Genomic DNA, 24,306 nt, shown 5'->3' with positions numbered 1-24,306 from the left:
ACATCTCATGTGACTCAAAAACACAGATTCAGACATATAGGTTTGTTTTTTTATAGAAATGAAATTCAGAAATGAACTTTATTTAAGACCCATAGATTAATTGTTGTCCAAATGGTAAGAACATGCAAAAAACTTATTTAAAAAATATAATTGTCATGTGTTTGTAGCTGATGTTATATTTATTGGTTAGTGGTTTGAGTTATTCTGAGATTTTCAATATGAAATTCTAAATAGCAGATGCTGGGAAATGTTTTATTTTCCGTTTCCTAGAAAATATACATAATTGTTGAGCAAAGAACATTTTAACTGTTTGTAACTGTGACAAGAAAAATAGACAAGAAATTAGGGCTGATACTACATAAAAAAAAGAATTGTCTATTGTTGTAACCGTTGTATTTTTGAGTCAGGTGACAGAGGTCACATGTTTCCTGTGGAGGTCCTACCCATGTTTTGCAGTTACATCCTCTTGCAATTACATGCTACTTCATTTGTTCTACTACAATGAATTCCAAAAAAAATTTTAAAGTTTAAGGTTATAACATAACAAAATGTGAAAAGGTTCAAATGGTTAAAATACTTTTGCAAGAGCCTGTATACATTTTAATAACAACAAACAATACCTTATAGGTGCATTTTTGAGTGTACACATGGCTACTTTTTAGTTTCACACAAAAGAAGTGATGGATCTGAACATAATGGGGAAAGTCTGTACCTATCCATTTATTTTCTAATTGACCATTACATTTACACAAACACACATCTGCCAAGCTTCACCCCATGCTGGCTCTGTGTGCTAACATACTGTCCTCCTGCTGTGGGATGACCGGTAACAGAAGACACAAGGGGCAGAATTTCATTCAGGATGACAAAGTTGCACTACATTGCACAAGCTGTCAAACCCATCACTTTGGAGTTGTGATAATTTGCAATTATTTTAATGGACACAGAAAGACACCGATTGGGTGTAAGGACTTTGCAACATTTTTTACCCTAACCTTGAGTATGCTTTTGTACAGCCAGATCTCTGAAGTGAAGGTGTCAAGAGATTTGCTACCACTCACAAAACATAGAGCGCTTTACTGTCTCATTGTCACTTGTACGTCTTTGCTTTATTCAACTTTGGGCTCCAAATTAAACAACAAAGTGTCCTTTTGTGAGCTGCTTCTTGCAACCAAGAGGAGATATTTATATCACTCCTTTAGAAATCATCCTCCTAAAACAAAGCATTCATAATGGATGAAAGCCAAGCAGTCCCTGCGCAGCATTTCATTCCATGAGAAGCCTTAAGGACAAGGATAGGATATTCATTTTGCCCTGACTTTTATGTAAAACATTTTGGAAATTAACACACTGAAAAGTAAAATGATAATGTTTTAAAAAGGGGAGTCTGGGTAATGATGATGGAGCAAATCCTGCTTTTCAGCCACCATTAAACAAAAGCATGTAATGTTTTACAGAGGTGTCATGAATGAAAAGAGGTTATGTTCATTACATATCTTGATCTACACCAACTTACCACTTTATTAGGTACACCTTGGATCTAACCTGGTTCTAGACCAGGTTATATCACCTGTTTGCCTTCAGAACTGCCTTAATTCTTCATGACATGGATTTATCAGTGTTAGAAACATTCCTCTGAGATTTTGGTCCATATTGACATGATGGCATCATGCAGCTGCGGCAGATTTGTCAGCTGGAGATCCTTGATGTGAATCATATTTGCCATTACCCCAAAGGTGCTCTATTGCTTTTAGATCTGGTGTGTGTGGAGGACATTAAGTATAGTAAGCTCATTGTTATGTTCAAGAAACCAGTCTCAAATTATTTGGGCTGTGTGACATGGTCAATTGTCCTGCTGTGTTAGCTATGCAATGTCGGGTACAGAAATGTGGTTAGCAACAATACTCCGGCAGGTTGTGGTGAAATAAATTACTTGCTGAATTAATCAGAATGTGTAGTCAGACTACCATCACTAGAAACAACTTTAGGCATTTGGCATGCCAAGGTGAATAAATGTTCAGCAGTGAAGACAGCATTTGAATATCATAACAATAGATCAAACAATTTCATTTCCGGGTTATTACTGTCACATTTGCAAATCATTTTGTCCAGTTTTCCATTAGGGCCTTGTTCATCGTATATGGTGCCCCTGAGTTACAATGCCCTCATTAATGAATTTCTTGTCATTTTCAAAAGATCCATGGTAACCTTATCTAAACTACAGTACTAGATGCATAAAGATGAGGATGTCCAGCATTCCCTTTCTATACAATATTTTGTCAGGGATATTAAGTTTTGCAAAATGCAGACACGGAACTTTAAAAAGAACCTAATCAATAGCTGTAGAAGAGGCATTTTTGAATGCTGGCCAGTAGCCAGGTACTCTGGAAGTAGTCTCAAAGAATGAGCATTGACATCTTAGGATGAAGTCTTTTCAGCCTCTCTGGCTATTTCTGAAGGGGTGAACAGCGTTGCCCCTTTACTGTCATTAGTCGCAGAACAGTGCATACAGAGTAGCAGCTTTACCAGATGTTCAGTCACAAGGCCCAGATGGGCAGAGCAGATAAACATCAGCTGTCTGCAGATAGCGGAGAGTTGGAGGGATGGGGGAGACGGGGGAAATAGCAGAATCAACACAGATACTGTACTGGCTGCCCTAACTATGAGGAGGTGCTCCAGTTTTCTCTTCACTTAGTCCCCTGCTGCTGTGAGCACTACCACATAGAAGGATGACAGAGTTAAACTCCTACTCTATTGAAAGTTTCACTGACAATGAAATCATGCTTTGTATTTAACAATTGTAGACTTATTTGTGCCTAAATTTAAGCAAACTTTTTTTTTTTTTTTTGCTTGAAGGAAACTAAAGGCGAAACAAGTTATTACCGAGTTCTTACCACATTTTTATAATATCCCCATCTTGAGTGGTTGCTGATAAAAAGTCACTTATTCCTAACGTTGGTGTAGACATTGTTTTTACAAAGGAGACTTCGGAGGAGAGGTCTCTGCACTGAGTGAAACATAATTATTATTATTATTAACAGTTTCTAATTTGTATAAAGTCCCAACAAAAGGCCAAAGCTTCTGATTGTGACTTAAAATTTAGAGATCTAAAAATCATTGGATACAGTTTGCACAAGTGCATTTCCTTCACCAAATATTCAAAGATCACCAAGAAGGAAGTGTTTATACTGAATCACTTGACAGCTTCGAGTCGGCCAACAAACACTAAGCCAAAGTGATAATCAAACTCCCACAACGCCAGACTGTTTCTGTGAAAACATGGCCAGAAATCAGGAGTTGTCTTTCTAAAAAAAGGTTTTTTGTTTTTGTTTTTTTTTTAACTAATTCCTCCTTTATTATTGCATCATTCAGTATGAACGAAAAATACATCATAGAGATTATAAAGCTAACTCAAAATCTTGTTCTCACACTTTTGGAATGATTTTATTTGAAATGTACATAAAAAACGGAAAGTGCCTCAAATTTCTTAATTTGTGTCCCCATAAATATGCTATTAATGGAACAAGAGTCTTTATATAATTGCTAGATAATCCTCTTATACTTGAGCCCAGTGTGTGATAAATAACTGCCATAAATGTGATGATTTTACTCTTCAGCCTTATTATGTGATGATGGCATGTATTATTCAATCTGCAAAAGAAATGTAGCGAGACACACAAGTCACTTTAAGATCCTGCCATCACTGCAAAGCCCCTGCAATGACATGCATCCCACTAATAAGTCCATCAGAGCGGAGCGACGCTTTTGTCTGACAGTGACATCCTAACCCAATGGGGAGCTGCTGTTTTTGCCTGTTATGCTTCAGCAGAGGAGATACTTAGGCCCCAAAGGCCAATATGATCACAGCCGAGAATGAGATAAAGTCTTTAGTTAATGGAGCACTTCAATGCCCACATGTCAGTGCTCTGGTCAGCTGTAAGCAGGCTTATGTGTTTGTTCTAGCTTTAGGTTTGGTATTTATTCTGTTCTGCACAATGTTTACTGCATGGAAGGACTTTTTTATGTTTCTGAAAGTTCTGAGAAAAATAATCCTTAGTGCTGCTTCCAACACTTTTCACAACAAACATGTTCACTGAATGTGATATTCTCCGACGTAGAACAACTACAAAACACATCCACTCTACCATATCCTGTCCATGTAAATCTTTAACCAATGGTGCCTTGGGCAAAGGTTCACAAATACATGAACATTTCTGCATTGAGCTAAGATATTTAGCTTGTGATCAGGGTAAATCTGTAATTTCGATGAAATGTGTTGAACAGACACGGGTTGGTTACCATTCAAGGTGTAGTTTTCAGTTCTCTTTTGCTTTATGGAGCTTAGAGTAATAGACTTGTTGGTGCACACTGCTTGCCAGGTGACAGAAAGAAGCTCATCGACACCTCCTGCACAGCATGTCTATTCAGACATAGATAGATAGCCAACTGTTGGCTATCTATCTAAGCCAGTAGCCTAATTTATTAACAAGTTAATATCTGCTTGTTATACTTGTGATCCTCTACATTACTCAGGCCTAAAATTGTGACCACCTGCCAAAAGCGTGTTGTCCCCCCTTGTTGTGATTATTAATCTGAGAATATTATTTAATATTTAATATTAATATTTTTATATTTTATCAAATAATATTTGGGTCTGTTAAGGGTTGTCCTGTGAATACCAGCCCAGTAAGTCGATGGTATTAGGACAAAATAGAAAGGTGTGAGATGAGCTCTGACATTATTGAACAGCATAAACTCTGCACACACATGGAATGAATTCACACAATTTCTTAAAATACAAGAATTTATTAACAAAAATAGGTCAACTCAAAGTCAAACATATTTTAATTAACAAACACTTTACTATGCTAAAACAATCCAACTAACTACCAAGCAGAATTAAAGAATAGAGAAGACTAATGGGCTATGTACAATATAAACAAGTTGATCAATGAAGGTTGAAAACCATGACCGAAAGAGTGATGCAACATTACCATGCAATGTTATTTATGTTTAAGAACCAAGCATTATCTTGAAGAATCTGAAAGTGAAGTTAAGTTAGTCTTGGAACCAACTTAGGCAATAATCAGCAAACGTTTAGACAACCATTCACAATGCAAGATCAGATAAAATATTATTTTAATAAAATAATGTTTTAAATAATGATGTGCTGAATAAAACCAACCTTCTGGATGACCATTTCTCAACAGTGTCTCATTAGCTGCCTTTATTTATTAAAATAATATTTGAAGAAATATTATTAAGGGAATATTTTGGAAAGAGCCAAATCTTTCTGGAGAAATGGGGCTTAATGGTGTATACTTAGTTATTAGATTTAGTAAAATAATGTTTAGGAACTATTATTCACTAGCTTGAAAACTAACAACCTTTCTGTTAAATACTGTAGTGGAATTTTCTTATCAAAGTGTGAGAGAAGTTGACTCACAACAAGAGAAAATCTGGACTTTTCAAAGGCATTAAGCGTTTAAAGACCCTGTTACTGAGGTTAGTCAGTGAAGCAGAGCCCCGATCAACATTTACACACAGTATTTATACCAAACATGACAGTGTTATCTCAACTTCAAAGAGTCTGTGTTTTATGGCTCCAGACCCTCCTTGGGTTCAGAGGTGACAAAGTTATCTAGGAACAAACCATCGGCTCTTCATGAGGCATCACCCTAAATGATGGGTATTATCCATTAAACTTCTGATAATGGCTTTTACAGCTTCATCCTCTAACAGATGTTCTGAGGAGTGAGGTAACCTAAAGGTCATACACTTTGGAACATTTAATAAAAGAATTTCCATTACAATACCGTATTTTCCGCACTATAAGGCGCACTTAAAAACCTTTAATTTTTTCAAAAAATTACAGTGCGCCTTGTAATCCGGAGCGCCTTATTTATGGATCAATTGGTTAATTGGTTGATCCATACTGGTTGTACACGGCGCTCTGTCAAAATGTTTCAGTACGACTGGTAAACTACAAAGCCGCACCGCTTGCAGCATTACGGCTACCATAGTCAGGGGTGTCGCCAAAGTAATAGCGGTAAACACCTGTACTGTGCTTACTCCTAGTCCAACACCACTTGTGTTTGTATAACGTTTGAATGTACTGTTGCCGGAATTGCCTGAACTATATGTGATTAGAAGCTCAGTGTGTGGGGTGTATGTTTCGTGTGTGTGTATGGAAGATGTTGACATTACTCCTCCGGACAGAGGTGGCGCTGTGTGCTGCCGTAGCTGAGAATCAAGAGTGAAGGAGTGACGTCGGTATTATTGTGTGTGTGGGGTGGGTAGAGACGGCGACCGGAGCAGCGGTGTATGAGTCTGTAAGCCCTGTGTTTTTACGTGTTGCAAAGTCATTAAAAAGAACCCCGAATCTCGTCAACAACTCAGTGTTTTGATGCTGTTTCTTCATGCTCAACTCAGCAATGTATGAGTGAGGGAGTTAACCCCAAGGAAACTAGTAAACTTCGGCCCTGGAGAAAGCGTCTCCCCTGTGTCATCAGACTACGGTCAGGGGACAGAAACAGGAAAGGTTAACAATACTAACGTTTGATTTAGTGCATCAAACTGTTTCTTTTACGTGTTTACTGAATCAGGGAAAAGTTCCCTTTCACGTTTTAACTAACGTTTGATTTCAACTTCAACTTCATAGACTCCAATGCATTCCTAGCGTGCGGTTGGCTCTATTCAATAGAATTCTATGTAGAGGAGACCTTACCATGAGAGTGAATGGAGTTATCAGAACGCTGGTTTGTAGTGTATTAATAAAGTTTGACTGACTTATCTGACTGTTTTGTTGACATTCTCTTTAGCACAGCTCCATCTAGTGGATGCATAATGCAACCCCAATCAAACGTTTGACTGCAGTAGCTTCTATTCTATGCGCCTTATAATCCGGTGTGCCCTATATATGAAAAAAGTTCTAAAATAGGCCATTCATTGAAGGTGCGCCTTATAATCCGGTGCGCCTTATAGTGCGGAAAATACGGTACTCTTTAGTAGCAAGCACGTGTTCTTACCGGTTAGCGTTGAGCTAACAAAAGAAGCTGATAGCTTAGCACCAGAAACAAACACATACCTTTAAAATACCTCGGTTAATATAAGGGTTAAAATGCATAAGCACGGACGGCGCGTTATGAGCAATCTTCTGTGTTTAAAATCACCCTTGAAGTAAAGTTTGACTTAACTTTAAAAACACAAACACAGAACACAAACAGGGCACGTGTGCTGCAGATAGCCTGCTAGCACTAAGATAGCCAAGTTTCACACAAACAAAACCAAACTTCATAAGATGAAAAACGTTTAGATCATTTCAATCTAAATCTTTCTATTATTTTTCTGCCCAAACCTAACCTCTGACCATGCTGAGGGAACATTGTCCAAGGGGCGAAGTTTGAAAAAACGTCCACAGTCAACAAGAGGTTAGCTTTCAGCTAACCTGACCTCCGGAGCTGTGGCTTGAAAGACAGCTCGTTCTGTCCGTCAACCAGCTGTTCATTACCATAACCACGGTGATGCGGGCCGTTGTCCTTCCTTCAGACTTGGCTTGTAGAAACAGTTTTTCTACTGGGGATTTCTCTGCGACAGTTTCGGCAGGCCTCGGAGAGAAAGTAAGCAATGCTTATACCTTAATTTCCCCTCTTTATGAATGAAATCACCAGGTACACAAACAGTGCTTCACTCATACTTAACTTGTGCATATGATCACGTGATCTTATGACACTCTTGGATCCAGTTTGAAGAGTTTATGTCTTTTTGCCAGCAAAAGACATTACCGTGCTGGGTCTCTCCTGACCGGTCCCACTAGAGGCCGTGTGGAAAGAGAGCGGATGTAGCAACAGCTGTGCTTTTATTTGGGTAGTGGCGTCACAGAAAGTCCGCAGTTATCCCGTTTCCTGGCTGTGCCGGAAGAAGGTTAATGCACTTTATTTTGAAAAGTTCCAGAAGAGTTTGTACCGGAGTTTAATGTTGAAATCCATGGCTGGGTCCCAACAACCTTTTGCTGCCAAAACAGCCATGATCCCTCCAGACTTGTCATCCTGAGGGTTGTGTAAATTGTAAGAAAGAACCTGTGTGGATCTTACTTGTTTGTCCAACACATCCCTGTGGAAATTGGAGGCATGTCAACTCCTCAAGCTCGCCATTGTGTACCTTAAAATCAAGTCTTTTTTTTGCCTTTTGGCATGGCGTATTTTCCTGCACCAAAAAGCCAACTGCCTGTTTCCATTAAAGGCTGTAGGTGGCTTGCAACAATGCATATGTAGTTGGTGTGTGTCAGTTTACCATCGACATGGATGGCAGGAACCAAGGTTTCCCAGTGGGATATTGCCCAAAGCATCACATTGTCTCCATTGATTTTTCCTTCTTGGCGCCATGTCTTCAGACTAGACCACATTCTTCCATTGCTGGGTGGTTTGTAGTTCTGATGCTCGCATAAATATTGCTGTTTTATTTGGTAGTGGAGAGGGTTCAGCATGGGCTCCACAGCTGCCATTTAGCTATGCAGCACAATTTGAATAGACATTGACTGCATATTCTGACAACTTTCTGTATGAACCAACACTTACTTCTTCAGCAATTTGAGCTACAGTAGCTTATCTGTTGGACTGAACCACATGGGCCACTGGGCCCCAAAACATCAATGAGGCCATGACCCTGTGCCAAGGTTCACCACTGTTCCTATGTTGGACCACATTTGATAGATAGTGACCTCTGTAAACTGCAGTTTTGGAGATTCCCTACCTCAGTCGTCTAGCCATTACTAATTTGCTCTGGTCAAACTTGATGAAATTCATATGTTTCTCCATTTGTTTTTGTTTTTTTTGCTTTTAACACACAAGATTATAAGGAAAAATCCTCATTCACTTCCAACTATACCACACCCACTAACAGGTGCCATAATAAAGGGAAAATAAAGGTGACTTCATGTATCAGTGGTCATAATGTTATGCCTGATTTGTCCATAAAAGAACACTACAACCAAAACATGCATCTGTCAAAATTACATAAAAGCCATCACTAAATCTAGAGGATGTTTACTGTTTATGTATCAAATCAAAATGATAAATATTCTAATAACCTTTTATGACATATTTTGTAGGTTATATTATGTTGCTGTAGGAATATGTGTTGCTTTTCAGATTTAAATAAAAGCAATCAGATCATGCAAACATCTAAATACCATTATGCTAGTTATATTTACAAAGGGTTATCATATTATGAGAATCTCCAACCATCCCATAATAGTGAACATATATTTTTTTTGCCAGTTGCTCCAGATGTTTTTTGCAATAATCCTTCTCCTATCCTAATTAATATCTATCAGTATTCTAGTGATAATGGGATATCCTCTGAAGTGGATATTTTGACAAATAATTATTTTCTCATGTATTTTGCATTGAAAATTGCCAACTTACCATTTTCAGTAACTGTATTTCCTCTTCATAATGAGAGAAAATGTAATCCAGCCAGCAATATTTATTGCTTTCCCAACGTATTTGCTTCTGTAGATTAGTTGTAAATGACCATAATTCCTGGGAAAAGAATAGAAGGAAAAATATATCTTAAGACAGGAAAATAAAGTTGCAGAAAGCTCTCTTGGCACAATTTAAAGGCATTTTTGCATAATTTTAAAAGGTTCCAGGGTTCTATTCAGGGAGATAAATGTAACGTTCAGTCCTTCTCTGTATCTTTATTCTATGTGACTAATATTCTGAGTGTCAGTCTCTGATGAAATACAAAAGCAGCAAGAGCTTAATTATTACTGATGTCAAACTGATGAGTGCGACTATTGTTTCTACACATTGAAGGCCTATCAAAAAGACTATCTTCAATGCCAAGAAATGACAGATCCACTAAAAGCAGTGATTCACAGCTTACAGTATTTGAGAAGAAAACAATTTACGCACACCTTAGTATCTTTGTCTCAGTAAAAGATTTACAGTTCTCACAAAGGTTGACAAAAACTGAGCTTCATTTTTGAGGTAAAGTAACATTACATTTGAATCAACTAGAAGCCTGTGTAAAACCACATCAATGGCTTATTTTACTCTGCTTCACAGCAAACACTCATTTTTCTCATATGTTTTAAAATGTTTTACAGTGTTTTTTTGTCATATTAGAGTCAATGAATTTATACCTTATTGGACTTTCATTTCTTGCATGTCTGTGTTTGACCCCTTTCTCTTTAACTCTGCCTCATAGTTCACCTCAACAACCTTTGTGGTGCACTATAGAGGAGAGTGCAAATCAAAGCAGTTGCATTGTAATCTGAGTCACTGTATTACTAATTCTGCATCAAATCTTCCTTGTATGATGAGACAGATTAAAGGTTAAAAGCAAAACAAGGCTGTAATAAAATGCAAGGGTACATGAAGTTCTTGAAAGAAACACCGTGTCCCGGAAGCTTCATTATATGCATAGTAGCACTATAAACTAGGCTGTTTTCGTCCAACCTCTGTAACAGAGATTAGTCACCCACCTTAACTCAAATTCCCCTTTTCTATATTACCTTCCGCTGCCTCTTCAGGACACTGTCTATTAGCTCGCTCCACCATAGCTGGGTATATTGGATCAGATTCATATTCACTAATTAACAGTTTCTTCATGCAAAATACAGATTCCATTAACAGTCTGTGTTACAGTCTCTGCTCTGACACGAGAGGTACTATGAGAAAGTAATTCTCTGTGCAGAACAACTGAGGTTGAAAATGCAAAATGGGACATAACAGCTATTTAAACATATATCTACTTAATTCCAAGATTAAAGATAGACAAGCACCTAAATGTTATCTTAATTATGTACAGTGTTTGTACAAAATTATGCTGTGCTTTTCTATTTAGCCTGCAGTACTCTTGTGTCTCTCAAAAAATCCACGGCCATTAGAAGACATGACTAGTAAGTAAACAGAGTGTGTGTGTGTGTGTGTGTGTGTATGTGTGTGGGAAATTTGCAAAGAAAATCCCTCAAATACAGCCCAAAGATCCCCCCTGCCAGGTAGGGAATACAGCAAACAGGTTAAAAAAGGTGGTCCAAATTTGAACTTTTTGACATATGCGGGCTGGAAATCTAACACTTGAACACAACCTTCTCACTATGAAACATGGTGGTGACAGCATCAATGTGTGGGAAGGCTTGTCAGTCTTGATTGTAAGATGGAGAGAGCAGGTACAGGGAAGGGATTGCAAAAGACCTGAGCCTGGGGCAAAGGTTTACATTCCACCAGAACAAAGATCCTAAACACAACCAGAGCCACAGTGGAAGGGTTTAGATGAAAGTATGTTCTTGTATTTAACTGGCTCAGTCAAAGTTCATATCTAAATTCAGTGAAGAATTAGTAGCATGACTTCAAAACTAATTAGGCTCTCCATCCATATTTTCCTAAGTGTGAGCTATATCACAAGGTAAGAATGGGCAAAAATGTCAGTCTCCAGATATTCAAAGCTCATAGAGATATATCCCAAAAGACTGGCAACTGTAATTGCAGCAAATTGTGGTTCTAAAAAGTATTGACTAAAGGGGGCTGAATATATACCCCACACTATTCAGACTCATATTTGGAAATAAGGAATGATAAAAAGAACATGGATAATTTTTCTTTCATTTTACAAGTGCTATTTTTCATTTGTCAGTTACATGAAATCCAAGAGGTATGAGCACTGTATATGTCTAATTCTATGGTTATTATCAAAACGTATTCTGAAAATAATTCTATCTTTACATATCCATTTCCATTGTGTTGCTACAAACAGGAACTGCATTTCTCCCTCATAAAGTCAACATAAGAACCCCACTTCTAAAGTGTTAGCCAGATGCAGAGTTTAATACCCGTAATACAGATTGTTGGTTACAAGATGCAAAATGCATGCAGTTTTAATGCAACCCCCTCCCTGCATGTATTCAGAAATACGAATTATTCATGGACAAAGCCTTCAATGTTCAGCCAGCATATGTGCAATTATTGGTAGAAAGTTTCTAACCATAGAGGAATGATATGACCAGGTTTGTTTTTTACAAGGAAACAAAAGATAAGAGACGTATGCACAAGAAGCAGTGAGGCATTAAACAAAAAAAAAAGATGCTAGCTAAGCCTTTGTATGTGTGTCCCACATTGCTTCTACTAATTTTTCATGTTGCACTACAGTTTACAACATCAGCACACAGAAAGCGCAATTTGAGCTTTGCTGGTAGAGAGCCAAGCACAGCAAACGCTGTAATCAGACTGTCCTAAATGTGCCAAATGAGACAGACACAAGAAGTGGACAGATCGCAGGTTCAGCTGCTGTATTTTTTTTACTGAAAACTAGGCTGCAGAAGGCGACAAATAACACCAAGCTTTCATAAGATATAAGATTTCATAAGATATCTATGTACAATACTGTGTTGATTTAAATGCAGCAATACATTGATTTGATGAAGTGGAAGAGATGCAAAACATAACAAGAGCAAAAACACAAGGATAATTCAATAGAAAGTGAAAAATGTTGGCTATTATTGCACATTCAGTTTAGTGTTATGTGGTCCTAAATATCTTTATATTGTACCAACTAACAATATTACTCAGCCTTTAACCACAAAAATTTTATAAATTCAGTTAAAATAAACGGGCTGCACGGTGGAGCAGTGCTGTTGCCTTGCAGCAAGAAGGGTCTGGGTTCGATTCCCGACCGGGGGTCTTTCTTCATGGAGTTTGCATGTTCTCCCCGTGCATGCGTGGGTTCTCTCCTGACTTGTCCAGGGTGTACCCTGCCTCTCGCCCATAGACTGCTGGAGATAGGCACCAGCTCCTTGCGACCCACTATGGATGAAGCGGTATAGATATAGAAAATGACTGACTGACTGACTGTTAAAATAAACCCCCGGACATTAAACTGTAGCTTCTATAGTCCTGAAATTTTCCAGATGTGTCCTGCAATAAAAATTTAAAAATGGAATCAGAATTCACTCTAGACTATTGGAGAGGTTTCTATGGTAGCTTAGCTTTCACATAAAAAATTTGAAGATCACAAAATGTGACACTGTTTGCATGTAGCAGTTAATCTTCCATTGTGCCATTGTCAAACTATATGCTGGTAAATGAGCATTTAAACCAAGCACAAAGCAAACTGTATTGATGGCAGACTGTAAATAAAGATGGGAGGATACAAAATGATTTAATATATGTGTCAGTACAGGTTTGTGTGACGCTTTTTAGAAAGAGCTTTCAGAGGGAAGCTTTTACTAACCTCAGAAGATAACAAATTTTCATGGACAACCTCTACTTGTGAGTTCTCTATTCTCTAATTCCAGTGAGTGAAGCAAAGTAGTACCATGTCATTAATTGCTAAAAAACTCCCAGAAAACTAACTCAAAGGAACAGTTCTGGAGTTTTGAAGTAAGATTGTTTAAAAAACATTCATAAACATACATAGGAGTGGTCCATATTTGTCATATTTTACATTGTAGACACAGATCCATGTAAATGTAGTCAGTAGCACCCATGGTCAATTGTGTATCTGGCAGTTTTTATATTTTTTTATATCTTCTTAGTGATCAACTAGTCAGCAGGGTAGGTTGTCTCGGATTCTTACGGCTCAAATTGTCAGCTTCAGTATGGCTCCACCATTTGGTAATATTTGCTTGTTTTATTATTAGCCAAATTAGCCACTAATTTATTTATTACTGGGCACTGGTACTTGATCGAGCTGTCTGCTGATGCACATTTTCCAGCAATAGTTCAAACCCACAGTAGAACAGAGCATTGCGTTGTTCGAACTTAGCATGGACTCTACAATGGGCAAGCACATCTCATTGGAGGAACTCATGACGTAACCTTGTAATGCCACTATCCATAGGGTGCTGCTAAAGCGTAGACAGATAACATCAGCTTATGCCAGTCTGTATGTTCACTGTTGCAGAACATGACTAAAGTTTAGACTGCTTTTTAAACCACCTTATTGCTAGTAGTTCTGGCATCAGGGCTCATATCGCATAACAGTGCTTTTGCTTTTGTCTTGTAGCCTAAAGAGTATTACAAACTTTCTTTTTGGGAGCTTTAAACTTCCAGCAGCAGCTCCCTGTTTTGATTCTCAGCAGATGCCATGTCTGTGACTCTGCAGTGCTGCTGTGTAAAGCTGTGTGCTAACTGAAGGGAATGAAAATGGCTCGGTTGGTATCAATTTTGACACAAATGCATCTCTTTAAAGTATTCATTTGTTTACAATCGAGTTAGCTGTGATAATCCTTTATCAAGACTTACAACATATGCTAGTTTTTTTTTCACATAGACTGCTTTCGGAGAATTAACTTGTTTTTATGAGTCTGTCATGTCCCACAAACAGCAAGTTCTTCTACTACATTCTATGTGTTTTAAACGAAACATTGCAGCTTCACTCCAGTACATTTTGAATCCTCTCCTGCTTTTGTATTTTGCATTTCTAGGTCATTGTAAATGTTCAGCGAAGTTAATTGTTCATAAATATACATATATAGTGTAGGACTTTAGGCAAAGCAAACTAATTTGGAAGTGTGAAGTTCATAAACCCAAAACATACAGTATATACTTCAGTTGTTTCACTATTGGTTGGCCTGGGTCTCAAACACATAGATATAAGAAGCTGTGACAGTTGTGCTGCAGTACTGTTCTCAGTAGGGAGACTTTTAAAACAGAATTTTACTGGAAGAGCTACATGCATTACTCACTTGACATTCCAACGAAACTAAACAGGATATATTTTTTAAACCCTAATGACACAAATGAAAATGTATCTGTTTGACAGTGATCAAATGAAGGAGGGCTGTGTGGCAGCTTCCATGTAAAGCATCCTCTGAATCCAATTAATCACTCCAAAAGTGACACTCCACTAGTCGTGTAATAGCTGACTAACAGAGCTGAGCATATTTCAGCGTGAACAGAGGAGATGGTTTTGTCACAAAAAGCAAATGCACCAAGTGCACCTCCTTCTGTGGTAACAATAGAGATGGGGCAAAGACAAATGTGTTGGAATAGCATATTTCACATCACAAATTGAGCTTCCTAAGTATAGCTTGAGCTTATCTGCTCTCTTAGCTACAGAAGCTATGAATACTGCATCCTTCTGGTTGCTGCCACCCGGTCAAAAAAGGGTTTCAATGTTGAGGCATGCTTGAATGGATAAAGTGGAATTTTTAACATAAAAACAACACCATTCACTATGGCTGTGTATTGCTATACATACATACATGGGAAGAGAAGTGAGGCTGACTCTTGCCACTGGGACTCAGAATCACCATTATACTGTATAAGGAAAAAGAAAAAGTAGCAATAACAATAAAAGCCCTCTAATCTTTCCTGGAGAATCCCTAGATAAGAAAGTTATGTTTAATTGTCTCCAGCAGCCAGTGTGCTCATTTAAAACAAAGTATGGAGCTTTGAACTGATAGTAACGAATAATTAATGCCCTGATTTTACTATTTTTATTTTGTAGTTGGTAGAATGGAGCTGAAGTGGAGCTCTGGAATGGTGGATGAACGAATGTAGTCCAGGTTAAGGACAAAATATTATACCTACTGATGAATTAAAAAAGAAACAGCATAAAGCACATGTACACCACTCACAGTCAAGAACAAAGCAACACTAATTCTAACCTATGCTTAAGTGATTAAAGAAAGAATTCTTATCCAGCAAGCAAACATGTAAAACTGCTTCAAATATATTACCCCTGTCTCCACTTTTATATTAGTCATTTGTTTTAATGCCTTTGGAAGACATTAAGTCATAAGAAAATAGCCCTCTCACATCCATTTCTTATGGATTTAAAAGCATATACAATCATATCATCACCAGATAAACCAGCTTGCCAAGTATTCTTTGTACATGTCAAAAACATATGGGATGGCTGAAACTAAAGGTTAAACTTAAGTCATTACTTGCTGTCTGAATAAGTTGACTAGTCATTATTAGATCTCTTCGGGGCACTTATAGAGTAATACACTTTTATTTGATCTATTCCAATAAATAAAAGAAATTAGAGCTGGGTCTTTCACGTGTTAATTTTGATTCCTTAATTACAGAAAAAATTGTGTGTAAAATAAATGTACTCATTTTGTTGCACTGTGAATTGTAAAACTATATGCTGTCTGAAGTAATTTTTAAATGAGTAAATATCAGATGTCGGAGTGCAAGTGAAGGTGGTGCGGACTGATTTAGGCATTGTGCTACCCCTCCCTTGTATGTTTTAGCGGTGGCACAGAGCATCTTGAAGTGATGAGAGCAGCATTGTTTAATGGCAGTGTCAGATGACTGAACATCGCTTAATAATCACAAGTGGAAGTGGAACTGCATTTTGTGAGTAAACTTTTATAGATCATATTATAACAGGGCCCAAGATTTAAAACCTAAGCTGGAGAATATCTGTGGTGACGTGAGGCACCCGGATAAGATGTGCAAAAAACAAACTGAAGCTGAAAATGTGATCAAACTCTGTCAATGTAACCATGCCAGCATGTTTTTTGAATTAAAAATGTTATTTTCTTGTTTGTTTCCACTTTATTTCTGCCTTTTGGGTAATTATGTAGCATTCAGACTAGGTTGAGAACAGAGAACTGTTAATAAAATATATTTCACGTGAAGAGCATAAACTTGTAAAATCAAATGTTTATGAAAATGCAGTCACTGTCATGACTGTGCCAAGTTAAACATCTGTTATTAAAGGTTTTCATCACATAATATATTTTTAACAGCATAAATGCATGATTGAAAAATAATATGAATTGTAAAGCTGCTGGTTTACTTGTGGTAAGACAATTTGATTTTACTGCGTCTTAATCTGTAAGGTGGGATGACCTACAGCATTAAAGCATAAACATAACATTTCAGTTTGCACTAAGTCAAAGTAGAAATCACATGGAAGAATTTAAAACAGCAGCATTAAAATTACCAGGAGCAAAGTGTTGCCATGTCACTCTAGACATTAGAGAAACCCTCATACTGCATATGATGTGGGGTGAATAACAACCTAGAACGGTTGTAGACTCCTCATATTTTGAGATATGGGCCCATAATCTACTTAGAAACTTAGAATGGTTTCTTTGATTAAATTCATGGTGTGGCGAGGCAATTTAAAATGATCTGCAAAAAGACAGTTCACTTCCAGTGGTTGTGTGCTTTGCTACATGAGCTAAAACTGCTTATTCATTTTTACAGTTTTTACAGGTTGCTTCATAAATGGTTAATAAACTATTTATTAGCTATGTATAAAGGTAGTCTTGTTGTGAAGTGGTACTGTTTTTTTAAAATCAATAATACCCCTATTACTTATATCTCCCCTGCAATGTAACACATACACTTGCCCTAATAAAGTATATGTGATACAGGGATTTGAATCTAGATCTGAATGTCCCTCTTAAACACTGGAAGTCATTTTTTCAGTGGTGTTATTTTGGACAGAGAAAACAATTAATCCCTTCCTGATAGGTGATTCATTCAGGGAGCATAGAATGGGCACTAAAGGCTACTGATACAGTGCAGCTTGTACCAAGTGGGTGTCATTTCCACACCAATTACATTTGGCTCAGAAAATGGCACACAGTATGTTATGGTCTGAAACAATGGCTTTTGCAGAGTGATTTATTTCATGTGTTTGAAACAATGTACCTATGCTGGGAGATGTCTGGAAAACTCAAGTATAAAATAAGTAATGAAAATTGAAGAGACATTTTTATCAAAATGTGTTATAGCCAGCAGCTGGTCAAGCGGACGGACGGACGGACGGATATCTGTTGCCTGTCTGTCAATCCATTGCTCATGTCCAAAATTTAAAAAGTGAGCTTTAGCCAAAGTTTTTAGTCTTTGTTAATTTGAGGTTGTAGGTATTTAAAGTAATAACTTAGAGTTTTAGTTGTTTCAAAATGTATCTGGCACATGTAAAGTTAAGAACAGTTAATTTAAATGGGTATCAGAAAGTCAGCTAGACAAAAATAACTTATTTTGGTGCTCTCAGTACATGAAGCAAAGTGCCAGTGCTCTTGTTTACTCTGTGGAAGAGCTTTGCTGACTTCTCTGGAATCTTACTGGAATATTTGTCTGTATTTATTCATTTCTGTATCTTTTTATCTAATTGTCCATCTATTGTCTAGGTTGTAAATGGTGATGCAACCTTGGCTGCAAACATAAACTAACTTGGGATAGCAATTTCAGAAAAAGGAAACGATAAATTCACTAAAAATACACTCATGAGGCACTTTATTATTAACACCTGTTTAGTTGCTTGAACTACATACATTTATGCATCTAGACATGAAGACAACTTGCAGTGAATGGTCCACAATATATATATATATATATATATATATATATATATATATATATATATATATATATATATATATATATATATATATATATGTATATATGTTGAACAGCAGGTTTAAAATAACCACTCATTACAACCGAGGTACAAAAAAATCCTCAACACACATTGAACCACTGGCCACAGTCAGTGCCACACTCCAGTCAGCTAAGAACAGCAATTTGAGGCTTAATTTCACACATGCTCACTAAAATTAGACAACATATGAAAACTGTGGCCTGCTTTGATGAATCTCAATTATAGCTGTAACATTCATATCTTTGGGTCACAATCATGTGTAAAATGCATGAAAAACCTAGATCCATTCTGCCTCGTATCAACAGTTCAAGCTGGCGGTGGTGGTGTAGTGGTGTGGGGGATATATATAGATAGATTTACTTTGCGCACCTCAGTATCACTTGATCATTGTTTAAATGCCACAGCCTACCTAAGTATTGTTGCTGACCATGCCCACCCCTTCAAGATCACAGTGTACCCAACTTCTATTGGCTACTTGCAGCAGAATAATGCATATGTCACAAAGATCAAATTATCTCAAACTGGTTTCTTCAACATATTAGTGAGATTACAATAATCCAATAACCCCCATAATCACCAGATCTTCATCTAATATAGCACTTTTGAATTCTGGTGGGAGATTCACATCATAAATGCACAGGCAACAAGTCTGCAGCAACTGTATAACGTTATCATGTTAATATGAAACAGAATCTCTGAGGAATGCGTCTGACGCCTTGCTAAATCTACATGTATGCAACGATGAATTGACACAATTCTGAAGGCAAGAGGCCACCCAGTTATAAAAAGGCGTACCTTATTAAGTGGCCAGTGTGTGTGCATACTGTGCAGTGATGTTGGACATATTTTCTGAAGACTGCACAAAGTCATTCCTTAGTCTTTGGTGGCTACACCCCACTGGAGTAAGAGGTAATACCCGAATGAAAACTAGCTGAAACAATAGCAAACTGATAGAACACTCTGACAGGAGGGGCCTGTCAGCATGCTTTATGGGACCCTGCTAGTGAATGAATAGGGACAAATTACTTGTCAGATTTCTTTGTTTCTTTGAGTTCTACAGAGGCTAGTCTTTTGTAACTGCAAATAAGTGGTGAAGAAAGGTGACCCCTTCTCATAATATCTTTAATGCAAGCATGAGCAGCTTTTTTCTCTAATGAATATTGGACATTTTTGAGCCTCTAGGTTACCCTCGGGACATTTGATTAAGTGATGTTGGTCTATATCAATCTGGAAAATTCGGGATGTTGACCAAAACAACTATTTTCAGTGGGGAAAAGAGGTACTTGTTGATTTTATAAGATTAGCAAAAGATTTGCACAGTCTTATTTTATTGGTAGATTATTAAGGGGTGCTAAAATATCTATTATAAATCCTCCAGCAAAGCTTGACTTGTAACTTAGTAAAAAACACCTTGATTTTTAAGCACAGCACATTATTGGTAGCTGTTGCTAGTGTTGTATTTCTTGAAATGGATCTTGGTATTGACAGCACAAAGTTTTGGTCTTGTCACAAGATAGACTGTGTTTTCACTCAGCCTTGTATCAGACATGGTAGACTAAGGCATTTTTCTCCAGACCAGTCAAAACCACAGCCGCAGGAGCAATGATTATGCAGCTAAATGAAAACTCCTTGATATGTTTAAACACCTTAATAAAGGGGTTGACTTTGAGTCCTTAGCCTCTACTGTTTCTCCCTGCAGCTAATACTAAGTCAGTTGACTTTTAGCTAGATATTTATACTCTCCATAATAGTCTGCTTTTTTGTTTACCAGCCTTTCAGAATTACTGGACTAGAGGCATGTATTCAGTGCTGCTTACATTTGGCAAAACTGCAAAAATAATTTGAAAAATGCTCTTTTCCCGAAACAGTCTGACAGGTGTTTGCATTTTGTAAGCCGGATCAATACAACAAATGAGCTAAGACGCTGGGTGCGCTTCTTAACAGTCAGCCTGGGGAAGACCCGACTGATGCGCTATTTGAGACCGTCAAAGCAAACTATGCCTTGCAGGGGCAATGTCAAATAATCACATTAATTAACAGGTTATGTAGAATAAATAACACTCTTCCATAACACAACATAGCAAAGGTGCAACAAACATATGCAAACAAAAACAGAGTACTTTAGGTCAAACCTATCTGTGTGAAAAGCATTAGACCATCTATTTTCAGCCTAACCAGATGTTATCCTGGGGTAAAGTCTAGGCCTCAGGTTGTAACATCCAGTAGATTGTGGATCTAGTCTAAATCCGGATGACGGGGCATGACTAACATTGTCCTCAGCAGGAACAGAGTCAGTGTCAGGTACATCACTAAAGGGAAGTGGGTCAAGGGGGTCAGTCTCAGTGTCCACATGTGCGGTATGAATGGTAACAACATCAGTGTCAAACATTTCCAATGTTCTCTTGAAGCATTGGAAATTGATAAGCAAACTCATCATTAAATAATTTACAGTTTACTGCAGTCATGGATGTGTTTTGACAGCAGTAGATATGTGCTCTAAAATTATGGTAATTAATGTTCAGTTTAGAACTTTGTATGAGCAAAGCTAACGTTAGTTTCATTGTGGATATTGAGAAAAGAAAGGCTTAAATGAACACGTTTATAGTTGAACACAGACATGTACATTTCTAATCGGTTTGCATCTACCGTTTATTTTTATTTAATTTAATTTATTAAGATCCCCATTAGCTGCAGTAAAACTACAGCTATTCTTACTTGGGTCCAACAGCATAATATTTACAATATAGACAAACAAAGTTTATTATTTATTATTATTATTATTAAAAATTATTTTCCCCACATTCTAAAAAGATATACATATCATGTGTCCATTCTGTGTCCATCCACAGAAAAACACATACATTCAGGTGTCGAGGGACATAATCATTTGAGTTGCTGGTGAGTAATCAGACAGACTTTCCACATTTTCATCCACTAGGGGACAGAGGATGTCATCCATGAATACTATGCTTGTAGGAATGTGGATTAATGCAGAAGCTCTAGTCATAACATCCTTGCAGAGAATGAAAGGGGTAGACAGTTTTTGGATCAGACCAAAACGCTGGTAAAAGTTCTTGTTCATGAAGCTAATATTTAGCTAAGTGACACCATTACGAATTCAGAGAACATTATCAGCAAGGTTAACTGGTGGGCCATTCCACTCACTTGTTTTGCTGGGAAATGTGCCATTGACATTGCTCTTATGGCTGAAAGAGAAGCACCTGTGTCAAAAGTACCTACGCTGACGTAGTGTTAAAGTTCCCTTTTGCTCTCATTGGAGTATTCCATTGCACTTTGTGAAAGGTTGTCCATATGTGTCCTAGGAATGGGCTTTCTTGCACTAAAGGTGATTGTGGGTGAGGCTCAGTTAGCGTTTGGAGGGAGGGCAGCTTCAATGAAATGTCCTCCTCCCTCTGAAGGTTCCCAACTACCTGGTTTGGGGCGGGGCTGGGGCAATATTATTATCAGTCTTTTGTCCTCTCAAGACAGGGGGAGAGATCATTGCACTGGGCTCAGAGTTGCTGTATCCACAGTGGCTGGGTTTAAAGAAGGCTGGCTGATATAGTTGGGGCAAGTGCAAGTGGTGAACCCTGGTTGAGAACATTTGAAACAGTGAGGTTAAGTTTCTGCTGCTCCTTGCAATGTGAAGGTACACGGGGTCCACTTGGTCCAAGCACTGAATGGAGCTCATGCAGCAAGTGTACACACAGCAACTCCAGAGTGCCACTACTGTTGGCCTTAACAGTGACTTATGACATAGTAAATAAAAGAGGCGCCATAATGCTAATATGTACTACAACAGTAATATCCTTAGTGACTGTTACACATTAAGTCTTTTAAGTTCCTTTGCTGCCACTTGGTCACCAAAGATTACCAACCCTTCCACAAATTTTCTGAAGGGATGAGATCTGTACACTGGCTGGGCCACTCCATTACCCTAATGTGAGTATTCTTTAGCCAGTCTTTGGTTACCTTAGTGGTTTATCTTGAATTACTGTCATACTAGGTTACCTCTAAGGCCCATCTTTAGTGTTCTGACTGAGGGAAGAAGGTTTCCGTCTAGGATTCTATTAGATGCAGCCCCAACCACAGGTAAACAACCCCAAAGAATCATGGTTACACCTTTATGCTAATTGTGGAAATGAATTTGTGTCCTTCAAGAAAAGCTCAGCATTTCTCTTCTTGGCATTGTCTTAGATTGATCTGGATCTTACCTGACAGACTGGTATTAGTATCATCTAGCAGTTCTGGGCAAACAAAGATTACATATTGGGTTCCTTAAGGCTCCATAATTTGTTCATACTTCCTGGCTCAGATTATTGATTATTGCAGCACTCATTTTTTTTAGGTGGCAAAAAAGTTAGAGATCAGAACTTAATTACAGTCACTAAAATTAAAAGCCACATGGCATGCAAGAAACCAAGGAGTTGTGATAGACTTTCACCTAAACTTTAACATCAACAGAAAGTGTATTAGTAAATCAGCCAATCTACTATCTTGTCCCTATTGTCACAGGACATCAAGGAGAGGTGGCTGGTGGAGAGGTTGGAATGGAGAAAAAGATTATGTGGAAGGTTTTGCTTTCTGCACATAAATAGATGATGTCAGGATGGATTTTCCCTCCATCTTTAAATAAACTGCCATATAACATTGATCCTGTTATTTCTTTGTGTGTGTGAAAACTTTGTAAAAATATTTCCTTAACTTTAATGTGTAGCAATCCTCTAGATGACATCAACAAAATTCACACCTAACTGTATCTCTTAAAATGTGAATGCGTTTGTTAAATTAAGCCATTATCCCTCCCTAAACCCAGCCATGAGGTTCTTTGTGATAAACCAACATAAAGATAAATATGCAAAGAATCACAAGGTGTAATTTCATAATTTTACTTAGGTTGCTTTCTACAGTACTTTACTTATGCCAAGGCTTGTGTGGCCTTGATTTTCTCATAGATTATAGTACTCGGTGATACAATGCTAACTATAATAGAGCCACTTTGTAACAATGGAGTTGATGAAGTTCCTGCATAGTGGATTAGAAATGTATTTGAAAGCCTTGTTGTCACTCCTCTGCCTCTATCAAGAGTCTTTGCCATAAAACCAGTTTCCTTTTAAGGGAAGTTACCCCTCTTATTCCACCATTTCTATATTTAGTGGAGAACTTGAGGTGACATGGGCTTTCTGCTATCTGCCAAGACTAAAATATCTCCTCTTTTTGCCATTCATTTCCTCTTAGTGGGCTTTATCCATCTGCAAGGGGATCTAGTCAGCCTTTGGTCTGATGACATGGATTTAATCCTCAGACTAAAGATTTTTTAAATATATATATTTTTTACCCTTCTTGTAAAATGTGCATGCTGGGCAGCTGCTTTGTGGCTCAAAAAGCGCATTATGATTCTGCCAAGAGGAGACAAACTGAGAGTTAAACACAGAAACAAAAGCAGTGAATCAAAGGGTATTGGATTGTAAGCTTTGCATCAATGCTTATTGGGCTGCCAGCAGAATTTATTAAATCTGATTTTTCTTTTTTCCTGTTCCAAGTGGTATTCTATGATACTTGGCAAACATGTCCTTTAAGCCATTAGAGGGGTAGATTTGATCCCTGCAGGCCAATACTGCCTTACTACTTTAATGTTTTTATTTTACTGGCTTGGTAACTGTATCATAAAATTGAGTTCAAATGAACCAAAACATTTCTAGGAACAAGTTTACCAATTTGTCGGATGGTTTAAGTGAAGAGTGAATATGTCTCAAATTTCACACCAGGTCCTGCACAAGACTTGGTGACAGCTCCCCTGAGCTTTGCTATAGGGCCTTTCTGCTGATTTACCTCAGAAGTGTCTGTTCTGGTACAGAGGCTGTTTGAGAGCAGTGAAGTATCAGCACTCAGACTTTGTTGGGATTTGAACCAACGGCAATGGTCCACAGATATTGAAGGTGCTAACTTCCA

General features: G+C 37.7%; 1 protein-coding gene across 3 annotated transcripts in view; it reads right to left on the bottom strand.

The window, feature by feature from the left end:
- Positions 1–24,306, bottom strand: part of LOC124875296 (metabotropic glutamate receptor 4-like) — a 302,423-nt gene that overhangs the window by 226,526 nt on the left and 51,591 nt on the right. For 2 of the 3 annotated variants that reach the window (XM_047377387.1, XM_047377369.1), the window contains exon 2: positions 9,426–9,542. The exons of the other annotated variant lie outside the window; for it this stretch is intronic. The gene's annotated coding sequence lies outside the window, so the exon portion shown is untranslated. The remainder of the gene's footprint in view (positions 1–9,425; positions 9,543–24,306) is intronic. 3 annotated transcript variants of the gene reach the window in all.

The sequence above is a fragment of the Girardinichthys multiradiatus genome, chromosome 1, assembly GCF_021462225.1.
Source record: "Girardinichthys multiradiatus isolate DD_20200921_A chromosome 1, DD_fGirMul_XY1, whole genome shotgun sequence".
Classification (NCBI taxonomy): domain Eukaryota; kingdom Metazoa; phylum Chordata; class Actinopteri; order Cyprinodontiformes; family Goodeidae; genus Girardinichthys; species Girardinichthys multiradiatus.
This window is presented reverse-complemented; position numbering and strand designations above follow the sequence as displayed.